At 33.8% G+C, this 19064-nt stretch overlaps 2 protein-coding genes across 2 annotated transcripts in view; one reads left to right on the top strand and one right to left on the bottom strand.

Annotated features, from left to right (window-relative positions):
- The window catches only part of LOC106085837 (ABC transporter G family member 20), a 56391-nt gene extending 40238 nt beyond the window's left edge, over positions 1-16153 (bottom strand). Inside the window, exon 1 of the mRNA XM_013250271.2 lies at positions 16051-16153. The gene's annotated coding sequence lies outside the window, so the exon portion shown is untranslated. The remainder of the gene's footprint in view (positions 1-16050) is intronic.
- LOC106085838 (neuroguidin) overlaps positions 1-19064 on the top strand; it is a 290224-nt gene that overhangs the window by 110027 nt on the left and 161133 nt on the right. The gene's annotated exons all lie outside the window — the stretch shown is intronic.

Here is a 19064-nt window from a genome sequence, read left to right as displayed (position 1 = left end):
AGAAACTAAATGAAAAAAAACTTACCATTAACCCATTCACCATGATGGGGGTGGTTTGTTTTGTTGTTAAGTTAAGGAAAACTAATTCATATACGGAAATGGGAACAGTTAAGATTGAGTGCTTTTTCTATTACTAAAGCTATACTGTTGAAAGGGTTTCAAAAATAGTACACAAAATATTTAATACTATTTTTGAGGTAGAACAGTTTTTTAAGGGTGGGAATGGTTTTTGAGTGTGGGAACAGTTTTTGCAAATGGAAGCAGTTTTTGAAATGATGGGAACAGATTTTAAATTATGGAATTCAAAGCAGCTCGAAGATCAAAACTAACCAAAAAATAGCAGTTTTTGAGAATGGGAACAGTTTTTAAAACTGGGAACAGTTTGTGGGAGTGGGAACAGTTTTCAATTTATTGAAATCATAGCAGCTGGAAAAGCATATATGGCCAAAATAAGGTAGAAAGCTGTCAATAATTTTTGTTTGTATAAAATTACAAAGAGAAAAATGGGAACAGTTTTTTTAGGTATTTTTATAGGATTTTCAGAATGAGAACACATTAAATTAAGATTAGCTAAGAGAGCAAGCTACGCAAAGAAATTTGGGGCAAGGGCTATGAAGCCCAAAACTTTTATATTTAAAATGCATTATCTGTGCTCAATAATTTGTCATGATTGGCTTAAGGGTGGGAATGGTTTTTGAGTGTGGGAACAGTTTTTGAAAAGGGAAGCAGTTTTTGAGATGATGGGAACAGTTTTTAAATTATGGAAATCAAAGCAGCTCGAAGATCAAAACTAAACAAAAAATAGCACTTTTTGAGAATGGGAACAGTTTTTAAAACTGGGAACAGTTTTTGAGAGTGGGAACAGTTTTTAAATTATTGAATTCATAGCAGCTGGAAAAGCATATATAGCCAAAATAAGGTAAAAACTTTAAATAATTTTTATTTGTATAAAATTACAAAGAGAAAAATGGGAACAGTTTTTTTAGGTTTTTTTGAGAACTCATTAAATTAAGATTAGCTAAGAGAGCAAGCTACACAAAGAAATTTGGGTCGAGGACTATGCAGCCCCAAACGTTTTTTATTTAAGATGTATTGCCTGTGTCCAATAACTTGTCATGATTGGCTTATGTGGGTGATGGGGCTCCAAATATTAACCCCAAGTTTTGCTTTCCAAGCAGATGGTTTTTGATTTAGAAAGTCACATAACCCCAATTTTTTATACGGATCTCTTAAAGTGGTCCCATACACATAACCTCAAATTTGGACTCATTGGACTACGAGCTTATTTATGTAAAATCGGCGCGGCAAATGATAGCATGTGTAGTGCATGCGGGGAAGATGATGAGACATTGGAGCATTTCCTTTGTCATTGTCCGGCTTTCGCGTCTAACAGATACCGGCACTTAGGTGGGGACACTATACCAAACAATAACCAACGAAGGAGAGTGGCATGGAAAACAATTAACGATTTTGTAAGTAGCACGGAATTCTTAAATAAGGTTTTCTTTTTTTTATTTAAAGTGCACAACACGCCCATTACTGGCTAAGGTGTATGTCCATAGCGGCATGGGGCGGATAAATATGTGCACCCTCTTTTTAACCTAACCCCAAATTTTGATACCTTTTTTACCAATAATCTTTCTTTTATGGTCCTGTGGGATTGATGTCACTTTCATACGGATCTCCCAAATATTTTTCATTTGAATCTCATGTTATCATGAACGGTGTATACGTACATTCCATGAGTATTTGGCAGTGGGGCGGTACTGCGCCACTTGACCCAAAACTTACCATATTGCCCTGAAGTCGAACAGTATTTGGTATTATGCCAAAATCAATTATCAGATTCGGAATCTACTCCAAAAAATCTTTCACTTTCATCCCGTTATATTCCATTCGGTCACTATGACCGCTCGAAGTGGTTTTGCGATGGGGCGCTCCCCTTATTTAACTGACACCATTATTGGAAGTAGAAATTTGAATCGGCATTGAATATTTGTCCACATTCGATTCATAGGAAAATCTTAAGAAATTGTTGATTATTTTGTACTAAAGGTTAGCTCATCTAGCGCTTGTGCACCATTTTTGTGGACCGTCCAATGTTTCGTCAATCATAGAGAATTATCTTAATTGTTGTGTTACATATTATGTACTTAAGTCGATCTTTATACAGCCCCCATATAAACTGATCTCCCGATTTAAGGTCTCATATCATATCATTTTTATCGGTCTACTTATCCGTTTGGGAAGTTGTTTTTGGGGAAGGACCGCCCTACATAGACTTGGCAGGAGGTATACTAATTTCGTCATTCCGTTTGTTATACATCTAAATATTGATCTGAGACCCAACAAAGTATATATATTCTTGATCGTTTTAAAATTCTAATTCTAATTTACCCCTGTCCGTCTTTCTGTCGAAAGTACGCTAACTTTCGAAGGAATGAAGCTAGGCGCTTGAAATTTTGCAAGAATACTTCCTATTAGTGTAGGTCGGCTGGGATTGTAAATAGGTTATATCGGTCCATGTTTTGATATAGATGGATCTTGACTCTTGAGCTTCTAGATTTGGCTGAAATTTTGTACGATGTGTTTTGTTATGACTCCCAACAATTGAGCTTAGTATGGTCCAAATCCAAATGATAGATTTGAGCTGCCATATAAAAATGTCTTAGATATTGACTTCTTGAACCGGTAGAGGGCGCAATTATTATCCGATTTGGCTGAAATTTTGCATGAAGTGCTTTGTTATAACTTCCAGCAACTGTGCCAAGTATGGAAGTCAAATCGATTCATAACCTGCTGTTGCTCCCATATAAACCGATATCGTATCTTGGCTTCTTGAGCCGCTAGAGAGCGCAATTATTATCCGATTTGACGGAAATTTTGCCGGAAGTGTTTGGTTTTAATTTTTAACGATTGTGCCAAGTATGGAAGTCAAATCGATTCATAACCTGATATAGCTCCCATATAAACCAATATCGTATTTTGACTTCTTGAGCCGCTAGAGAGCGCAATTATTACCCGATTTGACTGAAATTTTGCTTTACTTTCAACGACTGTAGCAAGCATGGTCTAAGTCGTTTCATAACCTGATATAGATCTCATATGAATTGATTTCGGATATCGATTCTAAGGCCGTTATGTTATAACTTCCAACAACTGTACCAAGTATGGTCTAAATCGGTTCATAACCTGATAAAGCTCCCATATAAACCAATCTCCCGATTATACTTCTTGAGCCTCTAGAGCGCGCAATTATTATCTGACTTGGCTTAAATTTCGAGTAATGTATTCCAATTTGGTCTCCAACAACCAGACCAAGTATGACCCCGTTCGGTTCATAACTTGGTATAGCTCCAATAGCGTAGCAATTCTTATCCATTATCCTTTTGTTTGCCTAGAAAGAGATATCGGGAAAAAAAAACTTGCCAAATGCGATTCATGGTGGAGGGTATGTAAGATTCGTGCCGGCCGAACTTGGCGCGCTTTTATTGTTACTTCTTATATTCGTTTAAAATATATGTGATGAGAAATTAACGATAGCATCGATATTTATTACAAAAAATAGCCATATTATCGAATGTTGCGCTTATTGATAATTTGCCAACTCTATTATAGACCCCCACATAGAATATTTCTTTAAATTTTGATTCCAATTTCATACTGCCAAGAGGGAACTTCACCATATGATCACCAGCTGATCATTGCTGATCATTATAGAATATGTGATGTCAAATGTTCATATGACATATTCATGCTCCCTAAATTATGTTGCAAGTATGTGGCTATGACACCAACAACAGCTACTCACGAACTGATCACAGCCGATGACCAGATTATAACTAACAGATAATCAGTTTACCACAACAGATCACCAGCTGATCTTCAGTTGATCAGAGCTAATTGCCAGTTAATCAAAAATGCACACCAGTTGATCAAATTTGCTCATAAATTGATCATAACTGTTCGTCAGTTGATCATTACTGTTATCAGTCTTGATTCTGATTTCATACCCCCAAAATGGAACTGTTAAGGATAACAAGCCCCACATGCAAGTTTGTGACTACAACAACAAAAGCTCCTCGCCAGATGTTACCCAAATTATCACCAGTTGACCATAATTGATGTCCAGTTGTACACCAGCTGACAACGAGTTGATCATAGCTGATCACGATTTGATCATAGCTGATCACTAGTTGATCACAGCTGATCACTAGTTGGTCACTGCTGATCAAAAGTTGATCACCAGTTGATCACTACTGGTCAAAAGTTGATCACAGCTGATTACCAGATGATGACAGCTGACCACCAGTTTATTACCAGATGACCACAGCTGATACCCAGTTGATCACAGCTGATTAACAGTTGATCACAGCTTATACCCCGTTGATAACAAATGATCATTATTTAACCATTACTGAAAACAACTGATCACCAGCTGAATATAACAGACCGCCACTAGAATATGTCATTAAACGCTGACTCTTATTTCATACTCCCTAGAAGGAACTAACTATGTAAAGCTACCCTTAATACAGGTATGTGGGGGTGGCTTATCACCAAGTGATCACCAGTTAAGCACAGCTCACAATCATTTGATCATAACTGACCAATTATGTTAGAATATGTCATAAAATCTTGATTCTGATTTCATACTTCCAAAATAGAGCTGTCAAGGATCACTACCACCACATGCAAATATATGACTACAACAACAACAGCCACTAGATATATCATTCCCAGTTTATCATAGCTGTTCACCAACTGACCTCAATTGATTATCAGTTTATCACAGTAGATCACCAGTTGGTCAAAGTTTATTACAGTTGATTATCAGTTGGTCAATGTTGATCGCAGTTGGTTATTAGTTGATCACTGCCGATCACAGCTGATCACAAGTTGATCGCAGCTGATCACCTGATTATCAGTCGATCCCAGCTGATCACAAGTTGATCCCCAGTTGATCGCAGCTGATCACCTGATTATCAGTCGATCCCAGCTGATCATCAGTTGATCACAGCTGATGACTCCCGATCACATTTGATCACCAGTTTATCATAACTAATCACCAGCTTTTCATAAAAACCCATCACCAGAATATTTTATACTCCCTAGATGCAGCTTGCTAAGGATCGTTACTCCGTATGCAAATATGTGGCTACCAAAAACAACAAAATTTATTCACCAGATGTTCACCGGTTGATTACAGCTTATCATCACAACTATTTGATCACAACTGACCATCATTTAAAATACTTCATAAAATCTTGGATTTCATTTTGTGTTTCTAAGAAATTTCATTACTACAGATTTTAGATAGATTAGAAATTTGAGTTTTATATGAAATTTGCTTAAACATTTGATTCAATAACATTTTTGTTAAAATCTGATATACACGAAATATGACATAAAAACTTGATTTTCATTGAAAGTTTTGTTGAAATTTTATTTTTATGCATACTTTCATTCAATTGTTATTTTTAGACATGGTATCAAAGAACTGCAATTTTTGGCTTAAGGCATAACAAGAAACTGGTTTGAATTATTTTATTATTAGAATCCTCATTTAAAGAATATTTTAATTTAACTTATTAAATTGTTTGAAAGACTTGTCGAACAACCTAAACATCTTATCTAATGTGGTTTTATGATTGCCTAAAGTTCGTTGACACTTGAAAGTAAAACTCAAAAAAAAAAAAGGCTAAAACATGAGTTTCCAATAAACATGTGAGTGGGCTGTTTTGCATTAGATGTTTTGACTTACTTCTCCGGTTCTATGTTTGTTGGTATATCAAAATTAGAATACAATTTGGGTCAGAGGTATACTTCGCAGAATTTTAAGAAGAATGATAATAATTTGAACGCACCAATCCATTAAAATGTTAATTTGCAAAATATCTACTAAATGTGGTTCCAGAGTTGAAAGGTAAATTTCAAGGTCTTATAAAACCAAAAATGTTTTGAGGGGCAGTGGCGTCTAAATTTTCATACCAATATTTAAGAAATAAAGAAACTAGAAAAATCTTACTCATTCAGGTATTTGAAACTAAGAGAAATACGTTTTTTTTATTTAGCCTAAAACTTGGTTTCGTTATACACTGTCGCTTTCAAAATTTTAAATTTAATCTTCACAAGACATTTTTTGATTTAGAAGTTCATGTTGAAATAAATTTCAACTCGTGTTATCGTTATGTAAATTTTATTTTCAACACTAAAACGGAATTTAAAATTTTCGTTTTTTATAATTTAGATAAAAATTGTTAGTTTTGTTTCATTAATGACAGCAAGTCGTGTAATAAAGTTTGTAATATTTAAATTAGTAGCTCTTATAAAATGTTGTTGTATTGATTGTTTTTTTTTTACAAGACTATTCGTTGATCAGCTTTGTTCAGTTTCGTAATTTTAGCTTTTATTTAAAAAAGCATGCGTTATATGTTGTTAAACTAGAAGTTCATTAAAGTTCATCGACATTAGAAAGGAAATTTGAAAAAGGGCAATGTGTTTGCAAGTGATTCACCTTTCCTTTTATCAATGATGAGCAACAAAACCAGATCTTGTTAGAGAATAGAAAAGACTGAAATGAATGGCTTGACATCAATCAGTTAAAGTCTAGCGATTTATTTATTAATATTTGATATTCGTCACCTACTTGTGCTTTCGTACATGTATTGACAACATTTGCCATAATTTTTGGCCCAAATTGTTTATTTAATTAAAAAAAAATTATTTAAAATTATGGAGTGGAACTATACTGGACAAATTTTTGTCATAGCTTTAAAGATTTGAGCCAAAGATGACGAAATCACTTTAACGTTCACATTTTTGGAGAATGTAAAGATCCTTTAATGAAAGATTTTGTACTTGATATTAGTAACAGAAAAAATCAACCAGATTTTATAAAATTCTCTTAGAGACCAGATTAATTGTCAAAAAAAAAAATTTTTCAATGGAAAAGTAAAGTCTGAAGATACCACAACACCAACTAGAGTATGATATTATTTTGAACTCTTGGTTAGTAGACATCAACGAATATTTTTCAAGGGTCATACATTGGTAGGTTGTAATCATATCGAGTTCATTGTTAAAATCCATGTATGCAAAAGGTACGACACTAGCCAAGCTCGACAACCTGTCTGCTAGTTGTTCTTTTTTCATTACATCAGCTAGATGACAGGGTGCCGAACTTGGTGAGTGCCGCCCTTACATCCAAAAGGCGTTTTCGCAATCAATACGATAAAAGTATTCAAGCAATCTACTAGCGCACCTAAAAGCTTCCGCTGATGACCTCCTTAACCATGAGGTCAAAACGCGTCATACTAAAGTTAGTGTTGTGGTATCTACTGGGTTTACTTTTTTATTGCAAACAAATTCTTCGTTCATTAAGCTCCTTCTGAAATAGAAATAATTTATCAATTCACCTTTGCAGGCAAAAAAACTTGAAAAAATATAAATTTTTGCTGCTTACCGATAATTATCAAGTTTTTGCTGAATATTTTAAACAATAGAAATTTTAATTTGAGATGTCAAGAAATCTTCAAGTATTAATTGCCGCACTGTGGTCCAGAATGTTATACACGTTGTGACACGTTGAAATCTACGACGTGGATAACATTATCTACGACGTAGGTAACATTTTCAACAATTCCAACATTATCCACAATGTGGATATCACTCTCATCAAAATTGATATAGATATCCACACTGTGGACAACATTATCCAAAACGTGGATAACACAATGTGATAACATTATCCACAATGTAAATAGCATTATCCAAAACGTGGATAACATTATCCATGATATGAATAATTGTATCCACAAGGTGGATAACATTATCCACAAGGTGGATACCATTATCCACAAGGTGGATAACATTATCCACAAGGTGGATAACATTATCTACAACGTGGAACACATTTTCTATAACGTGGATAACATTATCTACAACGTGGATAACATTATCGGCTAGGAGCATAACGTTATCCATAAGGAGCATAACATTATCCTCTATGTGGATAACATTATCCACAAGGTGGATAAAAGTATCCACAAGGTGGATAAAATTATCACCAAGGTGGACAACATTATCCACAATGAACACAACACTATCCACAACGTGGACAACATTATCCACAAAGTGGATAACATTATCCGCAAGGTTAATAACATTATCCACAAGGCGGATAACATTATTCACAAAGTGAATAACTTTATCCACAAGGTGAATAACATAATCCACAATGTAGATAACTTCATCCACAACGTAGATAACATTATCTACAACGTGGATAAAATTATCCACAAGGTGGATAACCTTATCCACAACGTGAATAAAATTAACCATGATGTGAATAACTTTACATTATTCACAACGTAGATAGCATTATCCCCAACGTAGCTAACAGCGTCCACAACGTAGATAACATTATCCACAACGTGGATAGCTTTATCCACAACGTGGATATCATTACCCACAACGTAGATAACATTATCCACAACGTGGATAACATTATCCACAACGTAGATAACATTATCCACAAGGTGTATGACATTATCCACAACGTGTTTAATTTTATCCACAACGTGGATAACATTATCCACAACGTGAATAACTTTACGCACAACGTGTATCACGTGATAACATTGCACAGAACGTGGATAACATTATCCACAGAATGGATAACATTATCCACAGCGTGGATAACATTATCCACAGAATGGATAACATTATCTAAAGCGTCGATAACATTATCCAACAGGTGGGTAGCATTATTCACAACGTGGATAAATTAATCCTCGATGCGGATAACGTTATCCACAACGTGGATAAGAATTGCGCTCTCTAGAGGCTTAAGAAGTCAATACCCAAGATCGGTTTATATGACAGCTATATCAGGTTTTGGGCCGATTTGAACCATTTTGGCACAGTTGTTGGATATCATAACAAAACAAGTCGTGTAAAATTTCAATCCAATCGGATAAGATTTGCGCTCGCTAGAGGCTCAAGAAGTCAAGATCCCAGATCGGTTTATATGGCAGCTATATCAGGTTATGAACCGATTTGAATACGCACAACGTGTATCACGTGATAACATTGCACAGAACGTGGATAACATTATCCACAGAATGGATAACATTATCCACAGAATGGATAACATTATCCACAGAATGGATAACATTATCTAAAGCGTCGATAACATTATCCAACAGGTGGGTAGCATTATTCACAACGTGGATAAATTAATCCTCGATGCGGATAACGTTATCCACAACGTGGATAAGAATTGCGCTCTCTAGAGGCTTAAGAAGTCAATACCCAAGATCGGTTTATATGACAGCTATATCAGGTTTTGGGCCGATTTGAACCATTTTGGCACAGTTGTTGGATATCATAACAAAACACGTCGTGCAAAATTTCATTCCAATCGGATAAGAATTGCGCTCTCTAGAGGCTCAAGAAGTCAAGACCCAAGATCGGTTTATATGACAGCTATATCAAAGCATGGACCGTTATGGCCCATTTACAATACCAACCGACCTACACTAATAACGTTGTGGATAAAATTATCCTCTTTGTGTGTAATGTTATCAACCTGGTTGATATTATTTTCAATATTTTGGATAACGTTATCCACCTTCTGTATAATTGTGGATTTGCACGTTGTGGATAATTTTATGCAAAAAATAATTATTTTAAGAGAAACTTTGCGCCAGATTTATGGTGGTTACACGCAGCACAAACTTTCGAACTTAATCCTTTTATTATTTGCCCTTCTTAATCGCCTTTTGCACTACTCACTGAGTAGTGCCTCTTTTAGGGATTTTGAAATATAAACACATATTAATTAAAGCAATTGCAATTATACGAATTATCTTTCTAAGTGCTTGCAGATTGTTTTTATTTTTCGCGTTTAAAGTTTATCAACTGTCAAATGCATTGCCTTTTTTTTGTATCAATTCTACAAAAACCGGTTTTATAATTGTTTGGTACAAAGTTTTTCTTAGCATTTCGCACCCTTTGTGTTGAAATTTTAAATTATTAAGTGGGATTGTATGGTAATGGCCCTTCAAGAGCTTTATGACTATTGAGTTTGAGAAAAATACAATTTAATGGTAAATGGTATAATTATACTGTTTGTAGAGCAAGACCCTATATACTTGCCTACATATATTTGCTTTGTATTGTTTCAAGATGTTGATAGAAGTTTCCACAATTGAGCTTTTTTGAATTAGGTCAGTAAAAAGTACATACTGTCGTAAATAAGACTCATTTAGACAATTGATAGAGTCACTTTGACAATTTATAGAGTCACTTTGACAATTTATAGAGTCACTTTGACAATTTATAGAGTCACTTAAATCATTTTGTGGACTCCCTTGGTCAATATATCATTGATTCATGTTTATAGCCGTAGATTGTATACTTTGGTAGAATTGAAACCCATGACCTCCGCATTGGTAAGCGAAGTTTGTTACCAAGGTACTCTGTAAGTTGACCTTACAATGTGGAACCTGCCTTAAGCTGAAATCATCAAAACTTTTAACAAAAACCATTCGATAGATTAATTCACAAATGTTGTTCATTAAAATAGTTCAATAATCCTTTTTTGAGCTTTTAATTGAATTGCTTTTTTACGAAATTAGTTATTCTAGATTTTTTTTTGGATGAATAGTTTATAGCCTCCCTTTATCCGCTTACCGTTTTGTGCTAATTGTTTTCGGTATGGTAAAATTTTATTTTTCAAATTAAAATGTAGTTCAGTTCCGCACAAGTTTATATAAAAATGATACACCATGGTATAAATCCAAAACTCTAGTAAAATTCCATTTTCTTTTTCATATATATTTTGTCCAAATATTTTTTTTTATTAACTCATCTTTCGCACTTCCTCTGCTCAAATGCATTGGGTAACTTGATTTTCATGAACTGCTCTCATCACTCTGCTAAAATGTTTTTTTCTCGCCTGATATATCAAATAAATTGCCTAATTTTTGTTTAATATTTGTATAAAAAATCTACACCCAATACGCAAAAGACCATAAAAATGCGACGAGATGTTATAACAAATGGCAAAAAATAATTCAAATATTTGCCAAAAAAAAACCTAAAAAATATGAATGCAATACTACCATAAACTTTTGTATTAAATGAAAAAAAAAATTAAATAAAAAAGCAGAAAAACAAGTGTAAAACGTGAGCAAAAACAATGACCAACAACAGAATTTGACACAAAGAAATACAAATTGAACAAACGACAGCAAAAACATCATCAACAACAACAACACGATTATAAATAGATGGCAAAAGTTATGCGCCAAAAATAAGCACACATTTTACTACATTTTTCTTATTGGGATTTTTATTAAATATGGCATAAGCGTAAACTGTTCGTAAATAACAATGCGAATGGACAAACAAAAGACTTAAGAAACAAGCGCGCTTAAAATTACCCATACCAAGTCATACAATCATAAATCATTGCGTACGCAAGTCATTGCCAAGAAGTGTGACTCAAAATGTGCGTGTGTAAAGAGAGAGGTGAGAGATTCTCAAGAACAAGTTAGTTGAAGTAAAAAGTTAATTTCTCTATAAGAGTTGAAAAGAAAAGATAGAACAAGATATGATCTGGTTTAGACCACAATTAAATTATATGTTGGAGACCTGTGTAAAATGTCAGCCAATTCGAATAAGAATTGCCCCCTTTGGGGGCTCAAGCAGTAAAATAGAGAGATCGATTTATAGGGGAGCTGTATCGGACTAAAGGCCGATTCAGACCATAATAAACACGTATGTTGATGGTCATGAGAGGATCCGTCGTACAAAATTTCAGGCAAATTGGATAATAATTGCGACCTCTAGAGGCTCAAGAAGTCAAGATCCCAGATCGGTTTATATGGCAGCTATATCAGGTTATGAACCAATTTGAATCATACTTGGCACGGTTGTTGGATATCATAACAAAACACGTCGTGTAAAATTTCATTCCAATCGGATAAGATTTGCGCTCTCTAGAGGCTCAAGAAGTCAAGACCCAAGATCGGTTTATATGACAGCTATATCAGGTTATGAACCGATTTGAATCATACTTGGCACAGTTGTTGGATATCATAACAAAACACGTCGTATAGAATTTCAATCCAATCGGATTAGATTTGCGCTCGCTAGAGGCTCAAGAAGTCAAGATCCCAGATAGGTTTATATGGCAGCTATATCAGGTTATGAACCAATTTGAATCATACTTGTCACAGTTGTTGGATATCATAACAAAACACGTCGTGTAAAATTTCATTCCAATCGGATAAGAATTGCGCTCTCTAGAGGCTCAAGAAGTCAAGACCCAAGATCGGTTTATATGACAGCTATATCAGGTTATGAACCGATTTGAATCATACTTGGCACAGTTGTTGGATATCATAACAAAACACGTCGTGTAAAATTTCAATCCAATCGGATAAGATTTGCGCTCGCTAGAGGCTCAAGAAGTCAAGACCCAAGATCGGTTTACATGCCAGCTGTATCAGGTTTTGAATTGATTTGAATCATACTTGGCACAGTTGTTGGATATCATAACAAAACACGTCGTGTAAAATTTCAATCCAATCGGATAAGATTTGCGCTCGCTAGAGGCTCAAGAAGTCAAGATCCCAGATCGGTTTATATGACAGCTATATCAGGTTATGAACCGATTTGAACCATACTAAGCGTAGTTGTTAGAAGTGATACTAAAACACTATGTGCAAAATTTCAGTCAAATCGGATGAGAATTGCGCCCTCTAGAGGCTCAAGAAATCAAGACCCAAGATCGATTTATATGGCAGCTATATCAAAGCATAGACCGATATGGCCCATTTACAATACCAACCGACCTACACTAATAAAAAGTATTTGTGCAAAATTTCAAGCGGCTAGCTTTACTCCCTCGAAAGTTAGCGTGCTTTCGACAGACAGACGGACGGACGGACATGGCTAGATCGACATAAAATGTCGCGACGATCAAGAATATATATACTTTATGGGGTCTGAGATGAATATTTGGAGTAGTTACAAACAGAATGACGAAATTAGTATACCCCCATCCTATGGTGGAGGAGATAATTTTGAAAAAATATAGGAACATTTTTATACCCTCCACCATAGGGAGTATATTTATTAGTCATTCCGTTTGCAACACATCGAAATATCATTTTCCGACCCTATAAAGTATATATATTTCTGATCGTTGTACAATTCTAAGACGATTTAAGGATGTCCGTTTGTCTGTCCGTCTATCCGTCTGTTGTAATCACTCTAGAGCCTTCAAAAATTGAGATATTGAGCTGAAATTTGGCACAGATACGTCTTTTTGATGCACGCTAGTTAAGACCATACTTGGGTATAGCTGCTATATAGACCGATCTGACGATAAAGGGTCTAATGCTCACAGAAGCATTATTTGTTAACCGATTTCGCTGAAATTTAAAACAGTGAGCAGCTTTACGCCTCCCAACATAGGGCCCAAATTTGGTTCAGATCGGACTAGGTTTAGATATAGCTACCATATAGACCGATCGGCCGATAAAGGGTCTGAAGCCCATAAAAGCTTTATTTTTGTTATCTGATTTCGCTAAATTTTGAAACAGTAAGTAGTTTTAGGCCATCCTCCATCTGACCCAAATATGGTAAAGATCGAACTGTATTTAGATATAGCTGTCACATAGAACGATATACCGAAAAAGGGTCTGAAGCTCATAAAAGCTTTATTTATTACCCGATTTTGTTGAGATTTGAAATACAAAATTCAACAGTGACTTATATTTATTAGACCACTCAATGTCCGTGCCAGATTTGGGTGAAAAAGTTATCCAATTTTCACCGGATTGTGACGAGAGGGAGTTTACATATACCCGAAGTGGTGGGTATCCAGAGATCGGCCAGGCCGAACTAAATGCCTTTTACTTGTTTACATTAAATTAAAATTTGTGAAAATTTCCGAAAACTTCATTACGTTTGTAATACCTTCGTACATCGATCTGTATATGTGTTCTTGATTATCTTGACATTCCAAGTCGTTCTTGTAATATCCATCCGTCCTTCCGTCTATCGAAATAATGATAGCTAACTGCAACAGATGGGCGACCATAGCGCAGAGATTAGCTATAAAACGGAAGTCCCTTATCATTGAGCTTCAACTTTTTCGGACAGACAGCACTCATTGATATGTGAGAAGTTTGCCCCTGTTCCTTAATGGAAGTTTCAAGGGCAAATGGTTAGCATTTCCGCCTGTGACGCCGAACGTCTGGGTTCAAATCCCGGCGTGAATACCAGCGGTGGTTTTCCCCTTTCTAATGCTGACAACATTTGTGAGGTATCCTGCCATGTTTAAATTTCTCTACCAAGTGGTGTCGCTAAGCGGCATGCCGTTCGGACTGGACATAAAAAAAGGAAACCCATTATCTTTGAGCTTAAACTGAATGTGACTCATTGATATGAGAGAAATACTACCTGTTCCTTAATGGAATGTTCATAGAAAATTTTGCATTTACATTACACTACCGTTGCGAATCAACACCATTACTCTTCTCTAGACACGGCTCCGAAGTGCTTTATATAACCTTGGAAAACGCGCATCATATCGCGATTAGTCGGTAATACGCAGAGCTGTTCGCCTCGCCTTTATTGGGTATCGGCTGAACGTTCGCACCTATCAACACACCGGGAAGAAACACGCACGGTAAGCAAGGTTGTGTCAAAGAACACATACATAGAGTAATTGTCTAAATTAGAGATGTGTATGTGAGTCGTGAGTTATTGTGTCACGTGTGAGTCACGTGATTCCTGAGTGAGTTCCAAATCCAATCACGTGATCGTGCGTGACCATGAATAAATAAAAATTCTTCATGCGTGAGTGAGTGAAATCATCCTCACGGCACTAATCACGACTCACGAGAAAATCACGACTCACGAGAATATCACGACTCATGAGACGCTCACGACTCATGAGACATTCACGAGAGACCCACACGACACTCACGATACGCTCACGACTCACGAGGTTAGCATATCCGCCTATGACGCTGAACGCCTGGGTTAGAATGCTGGCGAGAACAACAGCAAAAAAATTGTCTGCAGTAGTTATCCCTCTTAATGTTACCAACATTTTTGAGGTACTTTGCCATGTAAAAACTTTTTCCTGAAGAAATGTCGCACTGCGGCACGCCGTACGGACTCGGGTATAAAAGGAGGCCCCTTATCATTGAGCTTAAACTTGAATCGGACAGCGCTCATTGATATGTGAGAAGATTGCCCCTGTGGTCAAATTTTCATTTGTATGCATTCTTCACTTAATCCATGGCAGTACGTAAATCTACACAAAAATGGCTATATAAAAAACAACAACATCTGTTTTTAAAATAGTTTCAAAATTCACTGAAACTTTTTCTTTTCATTAAAAATCATTTAAAAGTAGAATCACAAAATGTTGAGCTGTGGCATTTTGTTAAGAATCAATTTATAAGGCGTGTTGATTTTTTTTTAACAATTTTTTATTTATCTTACTGCGAGTATTATCAAGGGAATCAATCATATGTCCTTTGTAATAAAATTGTATTTCCAAAACAAGCTTTAGCCGGAACACACAACTTTTGTGTTAAACTATATTTTTAACGAATTTTTAATCAATTTCAGATTCTTAGTAGTTTTGTCATATTTTTTTTAACTCACTTCCAATCAACAATCATTTAAATTTTTTTTTTTATTTTATTAAGCAAGGCTGGAAAAAACAAAAACGTCACAAAAAACATCAATTTGCCATGGGGAATTTTAGATTTTATATTTTTTCGAATAATTTTCCTTGCTACTTCTTTTTAAGGAAACCATAATTTTTTGTTTCATAAAATCAAAAAAAAAATTAACAATAATTGCCTTCACATTTTCCACGGTTTTTTTTCATGCACACATGTATGTCATAATAATTTTTTTTTCTCTATTTCTTGCATTGCTTTTATTTGTAAAATGTGTAATTTTTCGTATGTTTTTTTCTATTTTCTTCGTTTTTTTTTGTTGTAACCGTACCCCACAAAACCAGATGATTTCAATTTTTATTTCCACTACCAAAACAGAAATTAGCGGCTTTCGCACCCGTTCACAACCAAAATAACCCAAGTGACGCGTTCAAGCTATGTACTCAAACTGAATTTAGCTTTTTCACAAACTTGGCTTACAAGCAAAGCTTCGCCAAAATTACTCCTAAAGCAATTTACAAATGCTATACGCTGCGCGCACACTCACCAGCTGCTAAACCCACAAGCAAGCAAGCGCTTAGCCAAATGCAGCACTTGTATGAATGAATGAACGAAGGAGCGGAAAGACGTTGGCAAAGTTAGTTGGCTGCCTGGCTGTTTAGTCTAGCCGCCTTGATGCTGAAGTCACTAGGCTACAAGAAAATATAAAACAAATAAAAACATAAATAATAAAATAAAATAAAATAAAATAAAATAAAATAAAATAAAATAAAATAAAATAAAATAAAATAAAATAAAATAAAATAAAATAAAATAAAATAAAATAAAATAAAATAAAATAAAATAAAATAAAATAAAATAAAATAAAATAAAATAAAATAAAATAAAATAAAATAAAATAAAATAAAATAAATAAAATAAAATAAAATAAATAAAATAAATAAAATAAATAAAATAAATAAAATAAATAAAATAAATAAAATAAAATAAAATAAAGTAAAATAAAATAGAATAAAGTAAAAAAATAAAATAAATAAAATAAAATAAGACAAAATAAAATAAGATAATTTAAAAAAAATTAAATAAAATAAAATAAAATAAAACAAAATAAAATAAAATAAAATAAAATAAATAAAATAAATAAAATAAATAAAATAAATAAAATAAATAAAATAAATAAAATAAATAAAATAAATGAAATAAATAAAATAAATAAAATAAAATAAAGTAAAATAAAATAGAATAAAGTAAAAAAATAAAATAAATAAAATAAAATAAGACAAAATAAAATAAGATAATTTAAAAAAAAATTAAATAAAATAAAATAAAATAAAACAAAATAAAAAAAAATAAAATAAAATAAAATAAGACAAAATAAAATAAAAAAATAAATTAAAAGAAGGTAAAATAATATAATATAATATAAAATAAAATTAAATAAAATAAAATGAAGTAAAATAAAATATAATAATATTATATAAAACAAGTTATAGTTCGATTCGGACCATAAATTAATTGAATGCTGAACATTGTGGAAGCCATTTTGTAATATTTCAGTCCGTTCGGAAAAGAATTGCGCCCTGTAGGGGCACAAGAAGTCCAGATCCTAGATCGGTTTATATTGCAGCTATATCAGGTTATGTACCAATTTACGCCATACTCATCACAATTTTTGGATCAAAACACCTCATGCAAAATTTTATCCAAATCGGATGAGAATTGCGCCCTCTAGCGGCTTAAGAATTCAAGGTCCCAGATCGGTTTATATGGCACCTATACCAGGTTATGGACCGATTTGGACCATACTTCGCACAAATGTTGGAAGTGATACCAAAACACCACGTGCAAAATTACAGCCAAATCTTATAATAATTGCGCCTTCTTAAAGCTCAAGAAGTTAAGACCAAAGGTCGATTTATATGGCAGCTATATAAGGTTATGAACCGATTTGGACCATACTTAGCACAGTTGTTAGAAGTGATCGTGATGATATCAAAACACTACGTGCAAAATTTCAATCAAATCGGACAAGAATTGCGCCCTCTAGAGGCTTAAGAAGACAAGACCTAAGATCGGTTTATATGGCCTACACTAATAAGAAGTGTTTGTGCAAAATTTCAAGCGGCTAGCTTTACTCCTTCAAAAGTTAGCGTGCTTTCGACAGACAGACGGACGGACATGGCTAGTACGACATAGAATTTCACGACGATCAAGAATGTATATACTTTATGGGGTCTTAAACGCATATTTCGAGGTGTTACAAATAGAATGACGATATTAGTATAGCCCCATCCTATGGTGGAGGGTATAACAAAATATAATAAGGTAAGAAAAAGGATGAAATAAAATGGAATGTAATGAAATATGATGAAATAAAATGGAATATAATGAAATATGATGAAATAAAATGGAATGTAATGAAATATGATGAAATAAAATGGAATGTAATGAAATATGATGAAATAAAATGGAATGTAATGAAATATGATGAAATAAAATGGAATGTAATGAAATTTAATGAAATAAAATGGAATGGAATGAAATGGAACGAATTTCGATGGAACGAAATGAAATAAAATGGAATGGAATTAAATGAAATGGAAGGAATTAAATGAAATGGAATGGAATGGAATGAAATGAAATGAAATGGAATGGAATGAAATTAAATGGAATGGAATGAAATTAATTGAAATGGAATGACATGAAATGGAATAAAATAGAATGAAATGGAATGAAATGAAATGGAATGAAATGCACTGGAATGAAATGAAATGGATTGAAATGGAATGAAATGAAATGGAATGAAATGGAATGAAATGGAATGAAATGGAATGAAATGAAATGGAATGAAATGAAGTGGAATGAAATGGAATGAAATGGAATGAAATGAAATGAAATGGAATGGAATGGAATAGAATGGAATGGAATGGAATGAAATGAAATTAAATGGAATGGAATAGAATGGAATGGAATGAAATGGATTGGAATGAAATTAAATCAAATGGAATGGAGTGGAATAAAAGGGAATGAAATTAAATAATCTTTTTTTCGAAATTATCTTTCGATTTCTTTGTCTATTTAAAATGTGGATCTTGAGTTAATACATCTCCAGGCCCGGGAAATATATCAACACTCGTCCTTTATAAGTGTTCTTCGACGCTTCCTCCTCCACTACACAAAAAAAACGCCTGAAAAATCGCAATTATAAGTTTAGTTAAAAATAAAATCGATTCAATTTAATGTTTTAATTAATAATCAATCAATCACTTTTGTAATTGAATCAATTAAAAAATTAATTGATTACAAATTTCGAAAAAATTCATCCAAAAAATTCTTCGACGCTTG

Source organism: Stomoxys calcitrans, chromosome 3 (assembly GCF_963082655.1).
Source record: "Stomoxys calcitrans chromosome 3, idStoCalc2.1, whole genome shotgun sequence".
NCBI lineage: Eukaryota > Metazoa > Arthropoda > Insecta > Diptera > Muscidae > Stomoxys > Stomoxys calcitrans.
This window is presented reverse-complemented; position numbering and strand designations above follow the sequence as displayed.